The sequence below is a fragment of the Meleagris gallopavo genome, chromosome 10, assembly GCF_905368555.1.
Source record: "Meleagris gallopavo chromosome 10, MGAL_WU_HG_1.1, whole genome shotgun sequence".
Classification (NCBI taxonomy): domain Eukaryota; kingdom Metazoa; phylum Chordata; class Aves; order Galliformes; family Phasianidae; genus Meleagris; species Meleagris gallopavo.
The window spans coordinates 9,141,346-9,155,730 of record NC_139413.1 but is presented as its reverse complement, the minus strand read 5'-3'; positions in this window follow the sequence as shown (position 1 = coordinate 9,155,730).

Sequence of the window (14,385 nt, the reverse complement as noted above, 5' to 3'; positions counted from 1 at the left end):
AGCTTGGATCATCTCAGTGTAGCCTTTGTATGTAGCAGCTAATGCCTTAGTGGATGCGGTAAGGGTTATGCAAATGTCTGCTGGTGGTATCACACATGGCCAATTCCTGCTATTCTGGGCTCTTGCAAATTCAGCAGGACCATGAGTCTGCAGCCTCTCTGTCCCTGGGAGAATTTCATGGGCTGCCTTTTGGGACATACGTTTTGTCACCTTGTCTTGCTTTTTTTTCTTTTTGGTAACTATCTTCAGTTGCAACCATAGGAACCTATATATCTGAATCACATGTATTTGCAAAGAAGGGGTTTCTATGACCTAAGCTTAGTTACTAACACAAAGAGGAGGGGTAGTGGGGAAGGCATTAGGAAGAAACCTTCTGAGACCTAAGTGGGGTGTACTTTGTTTTGTGTACTGATGTATATAATAATTTGTGGGGATATCTTTTTCCTTTCCCTTCCTTTAATGTTCTCTTTATCTCACAAAAAAAACATTCTTGAGTCAGAGTTCAGGTAAAACTGTATGTACTTTTACCAACACATTATGTTGATTCTGAGAACGTTTGTCTTCTGCTTTACTGTTTTTTTACAACTCATTTTAATCCCTAATCAGAGTAAAATAATCTTTCTTTTAGATGAAGATAATCACCCTGGGAGAAGTGTGTATCTTCAGAATATGAATACTGGATTATTTGAGAAGCCTTCAAATAATCTCATCTTTTGAGACACTGTATAAAAAGGCATAATCCAGTTATGCCTCATAAAGAAAGTGTACTAGTGTTAGAAAGTAAGGATATATAAACCCATAACTCATTAACTCGTAAGAGTACTGCAGGAGAAGAAAAAACCAGCAGGCTGCCATTTAATTTGATCCAGTAACGTCACCCTCAAGAAAAAAGGAGTCTACCTCTGCTTCAGTTCTGCAAAAAAGCTGCTATTTTTAGACAGGAAATTTCCTTGCATTCATTGGATGCTCTAAAATACTGTGATGAGATGAGCCTTGTTCCTTGCAGAAATCTACATACCTTTGCTAATCTCATTGTGGTAAGGTTGTTTGGTTTTGTTTGTTTTAGAAGGTATTTGAATTCCCTTCGTAGCTTTCATAGGAACTGATGCCTTTTAGATAGTGAAGTCCTGATCTTTCCCTCTTAAAAAAAAAAAAAAAAAAAAAATATGTTAAGTAATTTTGTTTTCTGCTATTTTTAGGACTTGGTGTGTATATGTGACAAGATTTTATTTTATTTTTCCCCCATCTTCAATTTTTTTTCATTCTTGTTGTTTTGCAATGTCTGTGTTTGTGATAGTGTTAGATTCCAGATCAGGAAATGATGTATATTCTAATCCATGTTCTTATAATTTGACTGTTGCAGTGAAAACAAAACAGAGATCTCCTGAGCTGACACTTCATCAACAGCAAACCACCTAAAAAGCTAATACTTGCAGGTATCTTTCCATGTTGTAAGGTGCTTTTTTAATATCTCAATTAATATAAGTAAAATGTAAATAGAAAAGTTGAAGGAAAGGAAGGGAATAGCAAGTAAACTTGTAGTCATCTCTAATAATGAAAAAAAGAGAAACCCAAGCAAATAAAACTCCAAACACATAAAATTGATGAATACATTAAATGACTTTCATCCAGTTTTCTAATGTTACTTCATTAATCTCTGCACAACTCTAGTAGGTTAATAACAAATACTGATCTTGTTATGTTATTGTCTGAATATATTGTTATATTATAATGTATTTTTTGCATTCAGATCTACATATAGAATAGAGACAAACCTCAGAAGTTGAAAGCAACCAAACAAAAATTCCCAAACCTACAAAGTAACCATGATTGTTTTGATTTGCTGTTTAAGAGTCTGTAGGTTTACTGAAACTTTACTTGTATTGATTTAAGGATGTGTTAAATGGCACCGACAAACTTGACTGAGTACAAAACTCTGTTTGGTCTCATTCCCTAACTATTTGTACCTTAAATTGCTATAAAAATGCTGTCATCTTGTAGTGATGTGTGTGGCATTTTACCTCTATCTTTCTATAAAATTAACGTGCTTCTACAACTCCCTCTAGTGTGCATACAATGATATTGATAAAGTGATACCTGAAAAAAGAATCTGTGATATATACTGATATAAGCATATTTGTGCAAAATCCTTTGCTATCTGTTTGTGGCCATGTATGCAAGGAGACAAAAAAGCCCAGGGCAGTTCAATAAATTATGATGTTGAAATGTGCTTATTACATGCTTTGAAGCAAAGCTATTTTGCTTTAAAAGTGGAGTTCCCTACAGCTTTATTCTGAAGTGTGCTATATGTAGATGTCTTAAGCAGTTTCTAAAAGAAAATTTTGCACAACAGGCTTGACCAAATTGGAACAGTAATGAGGGAATAACACTAAAAGTGTTTTCATTCTCCTGCGCTATTCTTATCAGGTTTGTTTGCTACAGGAAGATAGGACTCAGTTTGTTGATATTCCTTTTTATTTGTCCACTGCCATCTCCCACTTGCAAGGAAATCATTTCAGAAGTTCTGTGCATGCTTCTTATCACTGAAATTTCAAGATGATATTCTCAAAAACATGTGTTAAACAGTTAATAGAAATAATAGAATCAGAAAATCTTACATCAGTGTTGACTTACCTGGCTTTCGGTTTCTGATTACAACCAGTAATATGCAAGTTTAATCTCTTACCATAATCTTGGATCTTTCTACAAGAGGATTAATCAAATGGTGAAGAGTGTATATATAGTGCATAAATTATGCATGTCATATTACATAAGGTGTATATGAGGTGTATTACATATATATATATATATAGTATATATACATATATATATATATATATATATATATATATATACATATATATATAATGGCTGTTTTCAAAGTTATATCTCCTATTTTATTATGTTGTTCTGTGAAATCAGAGGTCTGTGTTGGTGGTATGGCAGGGAAAGCTGAACCTTCCTGCCTACCTTGTTAATTTTTTTTGCTGTATGACAGATGGCAGCAAAGGAGCAGTCTGACAAAATGGTGCCTGACATGGAAGTCTGTGTGAAGAAAAAATGTGCCACTGAATTTCTCCCTGAGGAAAAAGTGGCATCCTTAGCATTCTTTGATACTTTCTGAACATTTCTGGAGATCAAACAGTGGATGTGAACACGGTGAGGCAGTGGGTGGCACATTTCAGCAGTGGTTGGCCATGCAGATTTGTACAAGCATGGCATGTGGGCTCTTATTTGCAGCTGGTGAAAATCTATAGCTAATGGTGGTGACTGTTGAAAAATAGTGTTTTGTATCTGAGAGTTTGCTGTATCAAATAGCTTTGTTATGGTCTTTGTATCTGTTGTAGTTTATTTGTGTGTGTAGTCTGAAGAGAGGTATGCAAAGGTGTTCATTCCTTTGTACTTCTCATCCTGCTATGCAACAAGATTTTCTTATTTTGCTGTTCACCAGGCGAAGGAATCCAGATGGTTATACCTACTGATGACATGCTATTAGGTAGCACTAAGAAAAGATGAGGCTTGCTGTATGTGGCAAAAGACTGATAAGCAATGGACCAATTCCAATCTGGGTATTAGATAATTTACTTTTATTTCTTGGTTGTAGTAAGTTTTGTAAACATGTCTCTAAATAATCAGCTGTACTTGGCTAAGGTGTTACCACAGGACTGAATCCATGCTGCTGTGATGTTAGTGGGACACTGACTTGTGGGATCACCCAGAGATGCTGCAGGCTTATGTGGTATTGAGGGATCCATACAGAGACCTCCAGACATAGCTTTTGTTAGACTGTAGACCTCCCAAACATTCTAGTGTAGGAGGAGCACCCATGTCTCTATGCTGTTGTTAGAGCCACAACTACATCAGCAGATAGATGGGATAACTCCTTGCTTAGTCCTACAATACAACTAAATAAAACTTCTTAATGCCTGGACTAATTCAGTACTTTTCTGTCCAAAGTCATTTGTCATTTATTAGTGTTTATTTCACAATTCTATTATCTTTGTACTAACCTATATCTTAATTCTGACACCTGACAGAACATTCTGTGAACAGCATTTTCAGAACAAACAGAGGACAGAAAGAATTCTAAGAGGTTGGTGGGGATTTTTCTTTTATTTTAGAAAGCAGTGAAAGAAAGCATCTGCTTGGCTATACCTTGTCTTTACTGAAAAAAGTAGTTTAAATTAAGTGAATATTTGATAGAGTTTTCTCTTAAATTCTGTCTAGTAAGATGGTGGAAAACCTTGGTCAAATGTTAACCTGTTTACTAAAAGATAGTCTCAGGCATTTGAACTGTGCGTCACAGTTTACAGCAGGTCTTAGTTATTCCAATTTCAGCCTCTAGATGGAAGTGTCTCATAAGGATATTGATATTGTGAGCCAGCAGCAATTGCTGAGTGAGCATGGGCGCAATCTCATCACTAGCTTTCATACTGTATTAGCAAAAAGTATTGTTTATAGGATACTTACCTTTCATATGTTCCTGTACAAACATATCCATCCCTAAGAATTAAAAAAATGTTATTTTTTGCATAATGAGAGACCTTGCACATTTTGCAGACAGGTGAGTATTAAAGTTGTCTCCTGATGTGTCTATCAAGTTTGGCACTTGAAGGTGAGGGTGCTGTCTTGTGGTTTGTTCAATTGTTCTTCAGAAGCTAGGAAGAGGTGCCTTTCTTGGCAGATCAGATTTCAAAAGAGTATTTTTGTTTGCAGAGTACTGAAATAATTGAATTGCAATAGCTCCAGTTCGACCTCTCTAACTTCTGATGCTACTGAGTTGTCATAATGCTACCTCCGTTCTCCTGCTGGGGCTGGGATTACATGGGAATCTACAGTGCTTCTCATCTAGCAGATCTGAAGTGCTTTGCAAAGGTGAGAAACTATTTCCTGTTCGACAGATGGAGGAGAAAGTATTCAAACAGATTAGAGGGTTCCTATTTCTGATACAGAGCAAATCTTCTTTCTATCTTTAAGAACAGTCCTTACTATAGAAATAGATTCTTCTGCAGGATCTTTCCTCTCCATTTGGTATTTTTAATATGGAGAGAATAGTCATATATGAGCTGTCACAGAGATGTAATTTAGTACATACTGTAGTACATACTGTGCGCAGATATAACGCTGTATTGGAACTTAGAGTTAACTTTTTGGAGACCAACTGTAAACAAAAACCTTGTATTGGACAATAGCTGAAGGAGGCTTTACTGTTTGAGCTTAGGAGCACTGTTTGCAGGTGAGCCCTGCATTTTTGTTTGCCTTGTGCTTGTACCTAGAACCCCAGTGGAACTTGCTTTTAAATCTGTCTCTTAGCTGACCCCTTTTCATTCTCCTTGAAACTAGAGTTTTGTTTTACAGCAGTGGTCTAGGAAATATGAGGCTTCAGTCAAATGCACAATACATAAAACATTTATGACACTCTATTGCTAGGCTATGAAGTCCAGAGAATTAAGATAGCTCTGGGCTATGTGCTCCAATCTAGCAATGCTGTATCCTGAGAGGGCGCTTCTCAGTGCACAGAATACTGGTAAAGGGCACCAGGATCCGTTCTTCATAAATGCCCAGAAAAGGAAAACAGAATAGCAGGCTTCTCTCTTGGTTTTTCAGGTAACTGGAACTTTCAGAGAAAAAGTCTGAATGATTTAAAAAATTCTTTAAAAACTGCACTCTTAGTAGTATCTAATAGACTGTTAACTGTTGAAAATGACCACAGTATTCTAGAAATGTGGAACGTTGCATAGCACCCTAACCTGAGTGTTTCATCTTTCGTTGTTCTTGTGACTGGTGTATTTAAGTCAAATGGGACATTTGTTTGGGACTGAAGGCATGATGAGACTCATGATATGTCTTCATCTGCTCTGTCATTTTGGAGTCATCTGGCAGGCATTTTCAGTAGGAGATAATTCAGTATATATACCACAGTAACAATCCTTTCCCATTTCTGTTTGGGCTCTAAAGTCACAATAAGTACTAGTAAAAAATAAATAAATAAATTATTATACAATTGAAAACATACCTGTATAAGTTACATAAAAAATATGACTGCACAAAGTTAGCTTTGTGTTGAATAAAATCATTTTACAGTCATGTTCTCTGACTTTATTGTGAGAATTTGCATAAATCAGGAGCTGCGTACACTTTTTTTGAAAGATTATCAATATTCTTCACGCGATCAGAAGAGGCCAATAAAAGCCATATTCATGTAAATAGTAGTTTGGCTGAGTTACTAGGTTCCTTTTAGATGCATCTAAACCTGGTATGTAATGGATTTCCATGTTCTCTTTACTAAAAAGAAGTGAGTGCATTCCTGTGTGTGTGCACATCTGATCTGTTTTCTATTACCTCTGCGCTATCAAATATCCCAATATTCAGAGCACAGTGATGTATTCCATCTTCACGAGATGCCGACATTGATGTTCATGCTGCCTGTAGTTGCATAGCCTGTGCTTTGTCTGCTGGAAGCACTTCTCGACCTTTGGGTTTTCTTATTTATTTTCATATGAAAGTTATATAGCTGTTTCTGTTTTAGTGTGAAGAAAAACTAAGGCTATACAAGTGGTTTGAAAAGGATATAATGTTGCTGTAATTTGCCACTGCAAGGATTCCATCGGGAATTTTATTAGATCGAGATATTTTTCAATGCTATTTAGATTGCATCAGTGCTTAGCATGTACTAGGTACTTTCCAAACAGAGTAAAAGAGTAAAGACTTCAGGACAGAAGACAAGTGGAAAAAAGTTTCATTAGGTAATTATAACTGAGAAAGTTTATATAATACAAGTAGCTTTTCTTATGTTATATTGCTGTTCCTTAGAAACACCACCTAAGAAAAGGGTGAATTGGACCAGTTTTGAAGGGAGGTCAAGGAACGGAGGGGAAAATAAACCTGACCTAACAAATTCCTGAAATCTCCAATATGATGAAGGTATGAAGATAAGATGCACGTTAAAATATGGTTTATTTATGTTGTACTTACTGAGCTTTTCATAGCGCTAATGAAAAGTAGTTACAGATTCCATACAGTTTACATGAGTGATTCTGACTCCTGAATTTCCCCAGCATGTTTACTGTGTCTGTTCTGCAGTGCCAGTAAGTACAAAATAGTCACCTATTTTTCAGAATAATTTGATTAACATAAAATTAGGTCACTATATTCCATGAAGAGTGTATGAAGCTCTCAAACGTTTGGCTTGGTAGTAGAAGATATTTGAGATAAACATGAAAGGTGTCTCCTGCCCCTCTTTGACAGTTGATGCCATCGTAGATAATAAAAGTTAATAAGCATAATACTTTCCAGTGGTAATTGTAGACTGCTGTTTACTTGAATGGAGTAGTATGGCTGTTTTATTCTGTGCTGTTGTCCAGTAATTATTCCAGGATCTCTTTTGCTTATATATTAACTAGGAAATTATTGATGCTGTGTAAATAATGCATGCACTTAGCAAACACAAGTGTGATGAGGCCCATATAAGTTGCCTGGATTTGCAATGTGTTTTCTGGAAAATACCTGTGTCACTCTATGGTAAATAGTAAAATTTCCACATATGCCACAGCAGTATCTAGCTCTTGTTAACTTATACCACCATTAAAATAAAAAGGTTGAATACAATTCTTCAAAGATGCGACAGCTGCATAAATAAGGAGGTTGTTAAAGTGTTGTATTATATGTGAGATTTTCTAATAACTGCCATGTTCTTTACATGCACTTAGATACCACTGACTGTAAAGGGTTTCCAGCTTCTATATCTTCTCGATTATTCTGAAGGCCTTCTTCCAGCCTTTAAACTGACATTGCAAAGAGATGCACAAAGCGCACTTAATCCTTCCAAGTGGTGGCTTTAAGTACCCAGGCTTCTGACTAAGTGTTTTCTTTGATGTTTAGTTGAACTTAAAGCTTTTGGCCTGTCAACACTGGTCTGAGTTCCGTGTAACAGAGCACCATGGGCTGAAATTCATTTATCTCCACTCTTTGTTCTGAGAGATCTCTCTGTTAGGGTTGCCTTCTGAGATCTATGGAAAAATGTTCATATGTCATTCTGGGACATCTTGTTGAATTTACTTTGAGTAGAAATGTTTTTCTTCTTTATGCCTTTAATTCTTTTATGTTATGTTCTCTGAATCTGCAACTATGTTTTGGTGTGGACAGAGCTGGATTCCAAAAAAGCAGGGATTAAAATGCATTAATGACTGGAAAATTAGTGAACAAGCAAGCAAATCACAGAACTGCTTACTTGATTATTCTAGTGAATAAGTATCATTGCAACTTCAGTACTGACCAAATTAGACAACTCCTTCAAAACCTGCAGAATTTGCAAATCCAGATGAGCTGCTGATATATGCAAACACTGAGCAGTGATGTCTTTACAGTCCTTTGTTCAGGACACAACTCAAATTCATGTTACCTATAGTGTCAAAGGAAAGTAAGCTTATTAAAACACATTTTTGATACAATAGGTATTCTGTTATGAACTACACCACAACTTATACTTCAGTGCAACTTGGTACCTAATTTTGTATATTTTTTCATATTTTTAGTGTAATTCTAGATCTATTTTTTCATAAGTTACATTTAAAAAGACATAGGGTAGAAACCATTTTATGCTGTAGGCTGCTTTGAAGATGTAGTCCTGTCTGTCAACTGCTCACCTTAAGTTCACTGTGATGGCCATCCGTAGCACAGCTTATTGAAGGTAGAAAGGAAAATTTAAAATTACATGAAAGAAGTTCAAGTAAGTGAAATATTGAACACAATCAGAAAGAAGACAAGTCTGTGGATATATTAACTGTTGCTTGATATTTTTAATGCAAATATCTACGTTTTAATCAAGTAAGCAATACAGTGTCCCCCTGACACTTTTTTTCAGATGAACAATTTTTCAAGAGGATTACAAGGCTGAGTAGTCAGTTTTTGAGAGGTGGAGTGTAGTTTAGTTGGTGGGCCTGCTGTGATTGGAATTGATTAATGGGTGTTGTGATAAGCATAGAAACAGATCAGTGGCAGCTTATCCTGCTTTCAGCTGTCACAGCTGTGCCTCTTCACTCTTCTTCTGCCCCTATCACACTCCCTGGCAGCCTTTAAAGTGCCTCCTTCCCTGTGGAATTTCTGCAAATCATTTACTCAAATGCCAAGATACCATAGAAGCAGCTGTTTCTGAGAAAATTTGTACAGGCTTACATATTTGTTGTGATGAAGAATATTGCATTAAAGAATGCTTTCCTCCTGCACTAGGAAGCATGCTGTGCCCTCCCCTGAAAAGAGGGTTCTGATGGGCAGGTGCACCCAGTAGTCAAGAACTTGTAACCCTTGCTCGCACAGTGACACAGTTTGCAAGCTGCTGGCTAAGTGAAATCACTGTTTCTGCTTGACAGTTGCAATAAACAATCACTGAATGTTAATTTTATTGGTAATAGCTTGGTAGAAGCAATGCTACAGCGTGTTAAAATCCTGGTAGGTACCTTTTTTTTTTTTTTTAATAAAAATCAGTAGATTTTACAGATACTCTATAAATGTGGATTTCAGAGTTTGAAAATATGTTCTGAAACATTTCCCTGTGTTGCCCCAGTGATGGAACAGCTTGCAGAGTATCAGACCTAACATTCCGTGGGCATCTTTCCTATTAGCTATGGAAGATTGATCCATTTTACTGGAAATTGAATAAGCTCAGAGCATGAAAATAACTGTACCGCTATTTCTAGACATTCTGTAGGTTATAATACTTATGTAGAAAATAGTCTCTATGAAATTTTTGGTTATGACATGTACCATTTTTGGCTGATCTGTAGCTTGAAATGTCTGCAATGGCTGTATCAGCATTATCAATAAATATTAAAGACAAAATGACAAAACTTTGAGCATGTGCTGGCAATTTAAGCTGAACTTGAAAGTGAGTGAGGCATATAGTAGATGCTAACTCTGACTAAATCTGTGGGTGTCTGACTAAGGAAGTATACAGTTTATCCACTGTGGTGGTCTGTGAGCAAGAGTACATTCAGAAAAGTTCAGAAAAGAAATACTTAGAGCCAAAAAGATTATTTGCTAGATTTCTATTACTGCACTGTACAAAATCGCAAGTTTGTATTGATTATTTAGAAATAACTAAGTCATAAGTGGAAAATTACTTCTCCAAGTAATTTGTTTTAACTTTTTCTTTCCCTTTTGAAATGAAATATCAGATTGAGAAAAATACATACAGGAACATTTTTTTTGTTTTGGAAATCCTGATATTTATTTAATCTACAATTATATTGCATGTCAAGTACATCTTGTAATGTCTTGTGTCATACGAAAGCAAACAAAGTCATGTTGCATTAATGACTTGTCTGAGATCATGTGATGGCCTGCCTACAATTCCATGCTCCTTTGTTATAGAAAAAACATGACCCTAAATCTTAAAGTTTTTGAATGAAAGTGCCTACAGTTATGGTATGGTAAAAAGCTATAGTGCTTGTGACTGAGTTGTTTCAATTTTCTTCACTTAGTGGCTTTAGTTTCAATTTTCACTTGATATAACACAATTAAAATATATTAAGCACACTGAAAGCTCTATTTTTTTTCAAAATGTTAAAATGGGATTGAAATAGTGGACAAAGAATACCTACAGATTTATTTCCGTGCTTGTTTATATTTATTTTTTACAGTGCTTTAGGTACTTGAATTCAGTACAGTTTAAAAGTGTTTATCTGTATATTATCAAGTGTCGCGTTAAAGGAAGATGTTGAGTGAGAATTTATCAAAAAGAAAGAGAATGTGATTAAGGGTTGCTCATGTGAAGTGTGGGTGTTGAGTTTTCCACGTGGTGATGAAGTACCACAGGGTATTTATTCTTTAGGGACCCGGCCCGCACTTTTGTCCTTCCTGTGGTTTCTTATTTCAGACTTAATAGAGAAAGCATTCACTGTTGTATCATTTCCTTCAATGCTAATAGCTTTTATTCTCTTCAACAAGTGTTTACAGAGAAGTGTTGATGCTTATTAATCTGTTTCTTGTCTTCCAAATGTGCTTATGCATGATTTGTGGTAAAATGGCATTTCTGACAGCTCTCAGTGTAATCTGCATAGCACAACAAGATTGTTACACTGAACAGATGTGGTTTAGAGTTGTTATTCTTCATAATTACCATCATTAAGTGAAAGCATGTGTCAATCAACTTTGTACTTAAAACACGCCAGTCATTTGCAAGGCACGTGCATCTGCATTTCCAATATCAATATAAAATATTTTGATGTGAAACGCATGTTGTTTCTACTTAATATGATACTACATTAAACATATGACCAAGTATGTTAAAGCAACAGATCATCAAATTAACAGTATCTTTTACGCGGCATCATTCAGATAATTTCTTCTTTAATAGGCTTGTTCTCCTTTTCTCATGTAAAAAGGACATATTTAGGTTTAATTTTAAAGTATTTCCAAAGTGACTACACTTCCTTGGTCTCAGAGGTTCTGTGGAGGTTTGTGAGAAGGACCTTCACTGTTCTTGAGGGCATTTTTGGTGTTGTTACTTGGGGACAAGAAGGGGAATCTGCTTCAGTAAATTGATATATACTGCCTTTTAAAGAATTAATGTTTGAGTCATTAATGTTGCTAGGATACCTTTTACACTCAAAAATGTTCACACTGGTAATAAACAGGATTAGATCAGGAAATTTATATTTTGAGTGGAGTTGAAAACAAAGGTACCTTAGCCTGATTGCAAAGAAATGATAGTATAGAAGTCTGAGCAAAATACATGAAAACAAGGTCGCTGGGAGTTGACATTCATTTTACTCTTTTTTCTTTGCACAATGATTTCAAGAATTTGTGTTACAAGCAGTAGAGGTGGCACCTATGTGGTTTGCTTTTTTCCTTCATTAGTTTCATTTCCTTACCCCTACACTGAGATATTTCTTCTCAGAGCCAAATAAGATTAACTTGGATGCAAGATACTAAACATAGCTTATCTTGGTGAGATAAAATGGCCCTCAATCTTTGAGGGTATTTTAGCTTGTACTTTTAAAATGGAAGTGGCTGTTTTGAATTTTTTTTTTTCTTCTCACATAATTTAAGATACTACTTCACTTACTTTTAACCTAACCTGATTTTATCTTAATATCTGTATAGATTCAGGAAAGTATTCAGAATGTACTGAAATGGAATTGATGCTCCTATGGGCAATATAAAAACTATCAGCTCTCCATAGGGCAAAAAGAGATGGCTGCAGTAACTGTTTTCTAGATATTCCTAGAGCAAAAAAAATATCCAAAACAATCAAGCCAAACAAAAAAGGTGGTTCTATGTCTCCACAACTTCTATAAATGCTTTCCTAGAGAAAAGGTGAACCTGAGATAGAAGATTCTGGTGTTAAATCTTAGCACAGGTGAGCTGTCCAATTAGATAACTGATTTTTAACATTACACTCATAAGTAATTAATAAAAGAAGTTTTTAACCTTCAGTTTACACAGAACGAGTTAGGGTGTTGCCCACTGGATTAAAGATCATTCTGATATCCTGTATGTGCTGTTTGATTTTTATCTGCCTTATGAGCTAATTTTTCAGGGAGTAATATTGTTTAGGATATACGGAAGGCACTCAGAATTTCATATGGACATTGATTACTTCCTAGATCCTAGTAATCTGATTCCCAGTTTACTGGTAGATGAATTAAATTAGAAATTGAGAGTCTATTTGAAATGTAGAAGCTGTTTCAAAACAGTAAGTGACAGAGAACCAGGAAATAATTTTTTGCTTTTCTAGGAATTGAAGGAAAAAGATAATATTTGCACTCCAAATCTAGTGCCATATACAGAACCAGGAAAAAAAGTATAGAAATAGATTGCAACAGTACAGTCTGACAGATAGTGAAATGCCTGTTGTAATTTCAGCCCTTTCCATTACTGAAGAAATCTTGTAGAAGCAAACTGATTACTAACTTGCAAGTTATCTGTTAGTTGTGTGAAACCATTCACTGGAACACATGACAAACAGCTCTACAAGTTGGTAAGTGCTTACTTGGTCCCAGATAATTTTGCAGCTTCTGTAAAGGGATGATATTTGGTAACTCTCTTGGCTGTTACTTTCCCCATAGCATATACCCATACTCACAATATAGTTCAAAAGTGTTAAATTTCATGTAAATGTATGCCTCAATCTGGAGCCAGAGGAAATCTTAGTGGCCTTTATGACCTTTTTGGTTAGTTACCTGTTATAGTAGGTAGGCTTTCTTAGGAGCGAAGTGCTGTGAAGAACGTTTCCTCATATATTATTAATTTAATGTAACCACATAGAGCTGTACACTAAGTACAGGTAATCCTCAGACCTTTTATTGTTCAGGGAAAGAACTCTGGAAAAATGTTGTCCGTACTCAAAGAAATTACAAACACTTCAAAAAAATGATCTGAAAGTTTTACAGGTATTTCGGAGCCAATTTGAGGCTGAACAGTCTCACAGTAAATGTATGATACTCATGACTAATAAAGTTGAAAGTGGTGATGAATGGTCAATAAGGTTTCAAGGCTGATAGGAAAGGTTTCCATTGGGCCTTGGTTCAAAGTAAGGAATTGAACTGTTGATGAATTCAAAATTAGGATTCCTTTCAGCACTGTTAAACCTGGTAGCATTACTGATGCTAGTAACAGTAGGGTTGATCTACTCATCACTAGTTTGTGGAAAGCAGGCTGTGAAACAGCTGAGGCATGTTGGTGTGGCTGGATAGAGTAGTTATTAATTTTGTGCTAATCTTATCCCCTTTTTCTTTTCCACCTTATATAGCATTACTTAAATGAAGAAAGGCAACTGATTCTGGTTTTTGTTTTAAGTTAAATATAAGGGTAGTTTGTCACACTGTTACCTTAGTTTGAAGTAATAAAAACCTTAACAAAGGACTTACGATAATTTTGGAAATTACTGAGATAATTTATTTCAGAAATGACAGCAAGAAGGAACGTAGATGTACACCTTTAACTTAGTTTTGACACAGAAAATAGAGTATGAGGGAGCAGTTTAATTTACTCCTACCCCTACATTGGGTCAGAAGTTAAGAAAGGCATAGAACAAAATTGTTGTTATCAAAATCTTTGCTTCTTGTGCGCTCATTTAGTCTTTTGCGACCAGTCATTGGTACAAGTTTCTCTTATTCGTATTTTATTTTACTTTTCAATGTAGAACCATAAACAAATTTAGCAGTAACTAGTTAGTGATGTTTTATGTCTCTAAGAAAGGATGTGTTTGAAATGTGGACCAAATATATGCTGTGTAGAGGATAGTAAATTTGTTGTAAAAATCAGCGTAGTGAGTGTTTTCTCCTCTTGAGGTGCATATATAGTTTTCATGAATGTTAAACAGATTTATGGAACTGCAAAGGAAGATATAGAGCAAAGTATATATTTTATATAAGATAATATCAT